We start from the raw sequence: 7,500 nt of genomic DNA, 5'->3' as shown, positions 1-7,500 counted from the left end.
ATTGATAAGTTGAAAAAATGAAATGTAAAATGTAATAGAAAAGAATGTCATGGCAGTATAAAATTACCTACAGCACCTGGTATTCCCAGGTGGTCTCCCATCCAAGTACTAACCAGGCCCAACACTGCATAGCTTCCAAGATCAGACGAGATTGGGCATGTCCAGGGTGGTTTGGCTGTAGGTGCTCAAAAACATTAACTTTAGACCTCTTTTACTTCTTAACTCAAGTAAATTCATTGATAAGTTGAAAAAATTAAATGTAAAATGTAATAGAAAAGAATGTTATGGCAGTATAAAACTACCTACTGCACCTGGTTTTCCCAGGTGGTCTCCCATCCAAGTACTAACCAGGCCCAACACTGCATAGCTTCCAAGATTAGACGAGAGTGGGCATGTCCAGTGTGGTTTGACTGTAGGTGCTCAAAATCATTAACTTTAGACCTCTTTTACTTCTTAACTCAAGTAAATTTATTGATAAGTTGAAAAAATTAAATGTAAAATGTAATAGAAAAGAATGTTATGTAAGTATAAAATATCCTACAGCATCTGGTATTCCCAGGTGGTCTCCCATCCAAGTACTAACCAGGCCCAACACTGCATAGCTTCCAAGATCAGATGAGATTGGGCATGTCCAGAGTGGTTTGGCTGTAGATGCTCAAAAACATTAACTTTAGACCTCTTTTACTTCTTAACTCAAGTAAATTCATTGATAAGTTGAAAAAATTTAATGTAAATGTAATATAAAAGAATGTTATGGCTGTATAAAATTACCTACAGCACCTGGTATTCCCAGGTGGTCTCCCATCCACATAATAACCATGCCCAACACTGCACAGCTTCCAAGATCAGACGACATTGGCCATGTCTAGTGTGGTTTGGCTGTAGGTGCTCAAAAACCATAACTTTAGACCTCTTTTACTTCTTAACTCAAGTAAATTCATTGATAAGTTGAAAAAATTTAATGTAAAATGTAATAGAAAAGAATGTTATGGCTGTATAAAATTACCTACAGCACCTGGTATTCCCAGGTGGTCTCCCATCCAAGTACTAACCAGGCCCAACACTGCATAGTTCCAAGATCAGATGAGATTGGGCATGTCCAGTGTGGTTTGGCTGTAGGTGCTCAAATACATTAACTTTAGGCCTCTTTACTTCTTAACTCAAGTAAATTCATTGATAAGTTGAAAAAATTAAATGTAAAATGTAATAGAAAAGAATGTTATGGCTGCATAAAAATACCTACAGCACCTGGTATTCCCAGGTGGTCTCCCAACCTAGTACTAACCAGGCCCAACACTGCATAGCTTCCAAGATCAGACGAGATTGGGCATGTCCAGTGTGGTTTGGCTGTAGGTGCTTAAAAACATTAAATTTAGACTTCTATTACTTCTTAACTCATGTAAATTCATTGATAAGTTGAAAAAATTTAATGTAAAATGTAATAGAAAAGAATGTTATGGCTGTATAAAATTACCTACAGCACCTGGTATTCCCAGGTGGTCTCCCATCCAAGTACTAACCAGGCCCAACACTGCATAGTTTAAAAGATCAGACGAGATTGGGCATGTCCAGTGTGGTTTGGCTGTAGGTGCTCAAAAACATTAACTTTAGAACTCTTTTACTTCTTAACTCAAGTAAATTCATTGATAAGTTGAAAAAATTTAATGTAAAATGTAATAGAAAAGAATGTTATGGCTGTATAAAATTACCTACTGCACCTGGTATTCCCAGGTGACCTCCCATCCAAATACTAACCAGACCCAACAATGCTTAGTTTCCAAGATCAGACGAGATTGGGCATGTCCAGTGTGGTTTGGCTGTAGGTGCTCAAAACACTTAACTTTAGACCTCTATTACTTCTTAACTCAAGTAAATTCATTGATAAGTTGTAAACATTAAATGTAAAATATAATAGAAAAGAATGTTATGGCAGTATAAAATTACCTACAGCACCTTTTATTCCCAGGTGGTCTCCCATTCAAGTACTAACCAGGCCCAACACTGCATAGCTTCCAAGATCAGATGAGATTGGGCATGTCCAGTGTGGTTTGACTGTAGGTGCTCAAAAGCATTAATTTTAGACGTGTATTACTTCGTAACTCAAGTAAATTCATTGATAAGTTGAAAAAATGAAATGTAAAATGTAATAGAAAAGAATGTTATGGCAGTATAAAATGACCTACAGCACCTGGTATTCCCAGGTGGTCTCCCATCCAAGTACTAACCAGGCCCAACACTGCATAGCTTCCAAGATTAGACGAGAGTGGGCATGTCCAGTGTAGTTTGACTGTAGGTGCTCAAAAACATTAACTTTAGACCTCTTTTACATTCTTAACTCAAGTAAATTCATTGATAAGTTGAAAAAATTAAATGTAAAATTTAATAGAATAGAATGTTATGGCAGTATAAAATTACCTACAGCACCTGTTATTCCCAGGTGGTCTCCCATTCAAGTACTAACCAGGCCCAACACTGCATAGCTTCCAAGATCAGACAAGATTGGGCATGTCCAGTGGGGTTTGGCTCTATGTGCTCAAAAACATTAACTTTAGACCTCTTTTACTTCTTAACTCAAGTAAATTTATTGATAAGTTGAAAAAATTAAATGTAAAATGTAATAGAAAAGAATGTTATGTAAGTATAAAATTTCCTACAGCATCTGGTATTCCCAGGTGGTCTCCCATCCAAGTACTAACCAGGCCCAACACTGCATAGCTTCCAAGATCAGATGAGATTGGGCATGTCCAGAGTGTTTTGGCTGTAGGTGCTCAAAAGCATTAACTTTAGACCTCTTTTACTTCTTAACTCAAGTAAATTCATTGATAAGTTGAAAAAATTTAATGTAAATGTAATATAAAAGAATGTTATGGCTGTATAAAATTACCTACAGCACCTGGTATTCCCAGGTGGTCTCCCATCCACATAATAACCATGCCCAACACTGCACAGCTTCCAAGATCAGACGACATTGGCCATGTCTAGTGTGGTTTGGCTGTAGGTGCTCAAAAACCATAACTTTAGACCTCTTTTACTTCTTAACTCAAGTAAATTCATTGATAAGTTGAAAAAATTAAATGTAAAATGTAATAGAAAAGAATGTTATGGCAGTATAAAATTACCTAAAGCACCTGGTATTCCCAGGTGGTTTCCCATCCAAGTACTAACCATGCCCAACACTGCATAGCTTCCAAGATCAGATGACATTGGCCATGTCCAGTGGGGTTTGGCTGTACGTGCTCAAAAACATTAACTTTAGACCTCTTTTACTTCTTAACTCAAGTAAATTCATTGATAAGTTGAAAAAATGTAATATAAAATGTAATAGAAAAGAATGTTATGGCTGCATAAAATTACCTACAGCACCTGGTATTCCCAGGTGGACTCACATCCAAGTACTAACCAGGCCCAACACTGCATAGTTTCCAAGATCAGACGAGATTGGGCATGTCCAGTGTGGTTTGGCTGTAGGTGCTCAAAAACATTAACTTTAGAACTCTTTTACTTCTTAACTCAAGTAAATTCATTGATAAGTTGAAAAAATTTAATGTAAAATGTAATAGAAAAGAATGTTATGGCTGTATAAAATTACCTACTGCACCTGGTATTCCCAGGTGACCTCCCATCCAAATACTAACCAGACCCAACAATGCTTAGTTTCCAAGATCAGACGAGATTGGGCATGTCCAGTGTGGTTTGGCTGTAGGTGCTCAAAACACTTAACTTTAGACCTCTATTACTTCTTAACTCAAGTAAATTCATTGATAAGTTGTAAACATTAAATGTAAAATATAATAGAAAAGAATGTTATGGCAGTATAAAATTACCTACAGCACCTTTTATTCCCAGGTGGTCTCCCATTCAAGTACTAACCAGGCCCAACACTGCATAGCTTCCAAGATCAGATGAGATTGGGCATGTCCAGTGCGGTTTGACTGTAGGTGCACAAAAGCATTAATTTTAGACGTGTATTACTTCGTAACTCAAGTAAATTCATTGATAAGTTGAAAAAATGAAATGTAAAATGTAATAGAAAAGAATGTTATGGCAGTATAAAATGACCTACAGCACCTGGTATTCCCAGGTGGTCTCCCATCCAAGTACTAACCAGGCCCAACACTGCATAGCTTCCAAGATTAGACGAGAGTGGGCATGTCCAGTGTAGTTTGACTGTAGGTGCTCAAAAACATTAACTTTAGACCTCTTTTACATTCTTAACTCAAGTAAATTCATTGATAAGTTGAAAAAATTAAATGTAAAATTTAATAGAATAGAATGTTATGGCAGTATAAAATTACCTACAGCACCTGTTATTCCCAGGTGGTCTCCCATTCAAGTACTAACCAGGCCCAACACTGCATAGCTTCCAAGATCAGACAAGATTGGGCATGTCCAGTGGGGTTTGGCTCTATGTGCTCAAAAACATTAACTTTAGACCTCTTTTACTTCTTAACTCAAGTAAATTTATTGATAAGTTGAAAAAATTAAATGTAAAATGTAATAGAAAAGAATGTTATGTAAGTATAAAATTTCCTACAGCATCTGGTATTCCCAGGTGGTCTCCCATCCAAGTACTAACCAGGCCCAACACTGCATAGCTTCCAAGATCAGATGAGATTGGGCATGTCCAGAGTGGTTTGGCTGTAGGTGCTCAAAAGCATTAACTTTAGACCTCTTTTACTTCTTAACTCAAGTAAATTCATTGATAAGTTGAAAAAATTTAATGTAAATGTAATATAAAAGAATGTTATGGCTGTATAAAATTACCTACAGCACCTGGTATTCCCAGGTGGTCTCCCATCCACATAATAACCATGCCCAACACTGCACAGCTTCCAAGATCAGACGACATTGGCCATGTCTAGTGTGGTTTGGCTGTAGGTGCTCAAAAACCATAACTTTAGACCTCTTTTACTTCTTAACTCAAGTAAATTCATTGATAAGTTGAAAAAATTAAATGTAAAATGTAATAGAAAAGAATGTTATGGCAGTATAAAATTACCTAAAGCACCTGGTATTCCCAGGTGGTTTCCCATCCAAGTACTAACCATGCCCAACACTGCATAGCTTCCAAGATCAGATGACATTGGCCATGTCCAGTGGGGTTTGGCTGTACGTGCTCAAAAACATTAACTTTAGACCTCTTTTACTTCTTAACTCAAGTAAATTCATTGATAAGTTGAAAAAATGTAATATAAAATGTAATAGAAAAGAATGTTATGGCAGTATAAAATGACCTACATCACCTGGTATTCCCAGGTGGTCTCCCATTCAAGTACTAACCAGGCCCAACACTGCATAGCTTCCAAGATCAGACGAGATTGGGCATGTCCAGTGTGGTTTGGCTGTAGTTGCTCAGAAACTTTAACTTTAGAACTCTATTACTTCTTAACTCAAGTAAATTCATTGATAAGTTGAAAAAATTAAATGTAAAATGTAATAGAAAAGAATGTAATGGCAGCATAAAATTACCTACAGCACCTGGTATTCCCAGGTGGTCTCCCATCCAAGAACTAAACAGGCCCAACACTGCATAGCTTCCAAGATCAGACGAGATTGGACATGTCCAGTGTGGTTTTCCTGTAGTTGCTCAAAACCCTTAACTTTAGACCTCTTTTACTTCTTAACTCAAGTAAATTCATTGATAAGTTGAAAAAATTAAATGTAAAATGTAATAGAAAAGAATGTTATGGCAGTATAAAATTACCTACAGCACCTGGTATCCCCAGGTGGTTTCCCATCCAAGTACAAACCAGGCCCAACACTGCATAGCTTCCAAGATCAGATGAGCTTGGGCATGTCCAGTGTGGTTTGGCTGTAGGTGCTCAAAAACATTAACTTTAGAACTCTTTTACTTCTTAACTCAAGTAAATTCATTGATAAGTTGAAAAAATGTAATGTAAAATGTAATAGAAAATAATGTTATGGCTGCATAAAAATACCTACAGCACCTGGTATTCCCAGGTGTTCTCCCAACCTAGTACTAACCAGGCCCAACACTGCATAGCTTCCAAGATCAGACGAGATTGGGCATGTCCAGTGTGGTTTGGCTGTAGGTGGTCAAAAATATTAAATTTAGACTTCTATTACTTCTTAACTCATGTAAATTCATTGATAAGTTGAAAAAATGAAATGTAAAATGTAATAGAAAAGAATGTTATGGCAGTATAAAATTACCTACAGCACCTGGTATTCCCAGGTGGTCTCCCATCCAAGTACTAACCAGGCCCAACACTGCATAGCTTCCAAGATCAGACAAGATTGGGCATGTCCAGTGTGGTTTGACTGTAGGTGCTCAAAAACATTAACTTTGGCCCTCTTTTACTTCTTAACTCAAGTAAATTCATTGATAAGTTAAAAAAATTAAATGTAAAATGTAATAGAAAAGAATGTTTTGGCTGTATAAAATTACCTACAGCACCTGGTATTCCCAGGTGGTCTCCCATCCAAGTACTAACCTGGCCCAACACTGTATAGCTTCCAAGATCAGACGAGCTTGGGCATGTCCAGTGTGGTTTGGCTCTATGTGCTCAAAAACATTAACTTTAGACCTCTTTAAATTCTTAACTCAAGTAAATTCATTGATAAGTTGAAAAAATGTAATATAAAATGTAATAGAAAAGAATGTTATGGCTGCATAAAATTACCTACAGCACCTGGTATTCCCAGGTGGACTCACATCCAAGTACTAACCAGGCCCAACACTGCATAGCTTCCAAGATCAGACGAGATTGGGCATGTCCAGGGTGGTTTGGCTGTAGGTGCTCAAAAACATTAACTTTAGACCTCTTTTACTTCTTAACTCAAGTAAATTCATTGATAAGTTGAAAAAATTAAATGTAAAATGTAATAGAAAAGAATGTTATGGCAGTATAAAACTACCTACTGCACCTGGTTTTCCCAGGTGGTCTCCCATCCAAGTACTAACCAGGCCCAACACTGCATAGCTTCCAAGATTAGACGAGAGTGGGCATGTCCAGTGTGGTTTGACTGTAGGTGCTCAAAATCATTAACTTTAGACCTCTTTTACTTCTTAACTCAAGTAAATTCATTGATAAGTTGAAAAAATTAAATGTAAAATTTAATAGAATAGAATGTTATGGCAGTATAAAATTACCTACAGCACCTGTTATTCCCAGGTGGTCTCCCATTCAAGTACTAACCAGGCCCAACACTGCATAGCTTCCAAGATCAGACAAGATTGGGCATGTCCAGTGTGGTTTGGCTCTATGTGCTCAAAAACATTAACTTTAGACCTCTTTAAATTCTTAACTCAAGTAAATTTATTGATAAGTTGAAAAAATTAAATGTAAAATGTAATAGAAAAGAATGTTATGTAAGTATAAAATTTCCTACAGCATCTGGTATTCCCAGGTGGTCTCCCATCCAAGTACTAACCAGGCCCAACACTGCATAGCTTCCAAGATCAGATGAGATTGGGCATGTCCAGAGTGGTTTGGCTGTAGATGCTCAAAAACATTAACTTTAGACCTCTTTTACTTC

At 36.9% G+C, this 7,500-nt stretch overlaps 1 non-coding gene and 26 pseudogenes across 1 annotated transcript; all 27 read right to left on the bottom strand.

The window, feature by feature from the left end:
- Positions 1–64: 64 nt before the first annotated feature.
- LOC148458352 (5S ribosomal RNA) lies at positions 65–183 on the bottom strand (annotated as a pseudogene).
- Positions 184–299: 116 nt separating this feature from the next.
- On the bottom strand, positions 300–418 carry LOC148458351 (5S ribosomal RNA; annotated as a pseudogene).
- Positions 419–534: 116 nt separating this feature from the next.
- On the bottom strand, positions 535–653 carry LOC148458350 (5S ribosomal RNA; annotated as a pseudogene).
- A 350-nt stretch (positions 654–1,003) lies between these two features.
- On the bottom strand, positions 1,004–1,121 carry LOC148458349 (5S ribosomal RNA; annotated as a pseudogene).
- A 115-nt stretch (positions 1,122–1,236) lies between these two features.
- On the bottom strand, positions 1,237–1,355 carry LOC148458348 (5S ribosomal RNA). Its single transcript, XR_015873589.1, has one exon. It is a non-coding gene; the product is annotated as a 5S ribosomal RNA (ribosomal RNA).
- Positions 1,356–1,471: 116 nt separating this feature from the next.
- Positions 1,472–1,590, bottom strand: LOC148458347 (5S ribosomal RNA; annotated as a pseudogene).
- Positions 1,591–1,706: 116 nt separating this feature from the next.
- LOC148458346 (5S ribosomal RNA) lies at positions 1,707–1,825 on the bottom strand (annotated as a pseudogene).
- Positions 1,826–1,941: 116 nt separating this feature from the next.
- LOC148458345 (5S ribosomal RNA) lies at positions 1,942–2,060 on the bottom strand (annotated as a pseudogene).
- Positions 2,061–2,176: 116 nt separating this feature from the next.
- LOC148458344 (5S ribosomal RNA) lies at positions 2,177–2,295 on the bottom strand (annotated as a pseudogene).
- Positions 2,296–2,412: 117 nt separating this feature from the next.
- LOC148458343 (5S ribosomal RNA) lies at positions 2,413–2,531 on the bottom strand (annotated as a pseudogene).
- A 116-nt stretch (positions 2,532–2,647) lies between these two features.
- LOC148458342 (5S ribosomal RNA) lies at positions 2,648–2,766 on the bottom strand (annotated as a pseudogene).
- Positions 2,767–3,351: 585 nt separating this feature from the next.
- Positions 3,352–3,470, bottom strand: LOC148458341 (5S ribosomal RNA; annotated as a pseudogene).
- A 116-nt stretch (positions 3,471–3,586) lies between these two features.
- Positions 3,587–3,705, bottom strand: LOC148458340 (5S ribosomal RNA; annotated as a pseudogene).
- Positions 3,706–3,821: 116 nt separating this feature from the next.
- On the bottom strand, positions 3,822–3,940 carry LOC148458339 (5S ribosomal RNA; annotated as a pseudogene).
- A 116-nt stretch (positions 3,941–4,056) lies between these two features.
- LOC148458338 (5S ribosomal RNA) lies at positions 4,057–4,175 on the bottom strand (annotated as a pseudogene).
- A 117-nt stretch (positions 4,176–4,292) lies between these two features.
- Positions 4,293–4,411, bottom strand: LOC148458337 (5S ribosomal RNA; annotated as a pseudogene).
- Positions 4,412–4,527: 116 nt separating this feature from the next.
- On the bottom strand, positions 4,528–4,646 carry LOC148458336 (5S ribosomal RNA; annotated as a pseudogene).
- A 585-nt stretch (positions 4,647–5,231) lies between these two features.
- On the bottom strand, positions 5,232–5,350 carry LOC148458335 (5S ribosomal RNA; annotated as a pseudogene).
- A 116-nt stretch (positions 5,351–5,466) lies between these two features.
- On the bottom strand, positions 5,467–5,585 carry LOC148458334 (5S ribosomal RNA; annotated as a pseudogene).
- A 116-nt stretch (positions 5,586–5,701) lies between these two features.
- Positions 5,702–5,820, bottom strand: LOC148458333 (5S ribosomal RNA; annotated as a pseudogene).
- A 116-nt stretch (positions 5,821–5,936) lies between these two features.
- On the bottom strand, positions 5,937–6,055 carry LOC148458332 (5S ribosomal RNA; annotated as a pseudogene).
- Positions 6,056–6,171: 116 nt separating this feature from the next.
- LOC148458331 (5S ribosomal RNA) lies at positions 6,172–6,290 on the bottom strand (annotated as a pseudogene).
- A 116-nt stretch (positions 6,291–6,406) lies between these two features.
- LOC148458330 (5S ribosomal RNA) lies at positions 6,407–6,525 on the bottom strand (annotated as a pseudogene).
- A 116-nt stretch (positions 6,526–6,641) lies between these two features.
- Positions 6,642–6,760, bottom strand: LOC148458329 (5S ribosomal RNA; annotated as a pseudogene).
- A 116-nt stretch (positions 6,761–6,876) lies between these two features.
- Positions 6,877–6,995, bottom strand: LOC148458328 (5S ribosomal RNA; annotated as a pseudogene).
- Positions 6,996–7,111: 116 nt separating this feature from the next.
- On the bottom strand, positions 7,112–7,230 carry LOC148458327 (5S ribosomal RNA; annotated as a pseudogene).
- A 116-nt stretch (positions 7,231–7,346) lies between these two features.
- LOC148458326 (5S ribosomal RNA) lies at positions 7,347–7,465 on the bottom strand (annotated as a pseudogene).
- Positions 7,466–7,500: the final 35 nt, after the last annotated feature.

The sequence above is a fragment of the Taudactylus pleione genome, unplaced genomic scaffold (genome assembly GCF_031769625.1).
Source record: "Taudactylus pleione unplaced genomic scaffold, aTauple2 ptg000967l, whole genome shotgun sequence".
Taxonomy (NCBI): domain Eukaryota; kingdom Metazoa; phylum Chordata; class Amphibia; order Anura; family Myobatrachidae; genus Taudactylus; species Taudactylus pleione.
The sequence above is the reverse complement of the archived record's forward strand: the minus strand, read 5'-3'. Positions and strand labels throughout refer to the sequence as shown.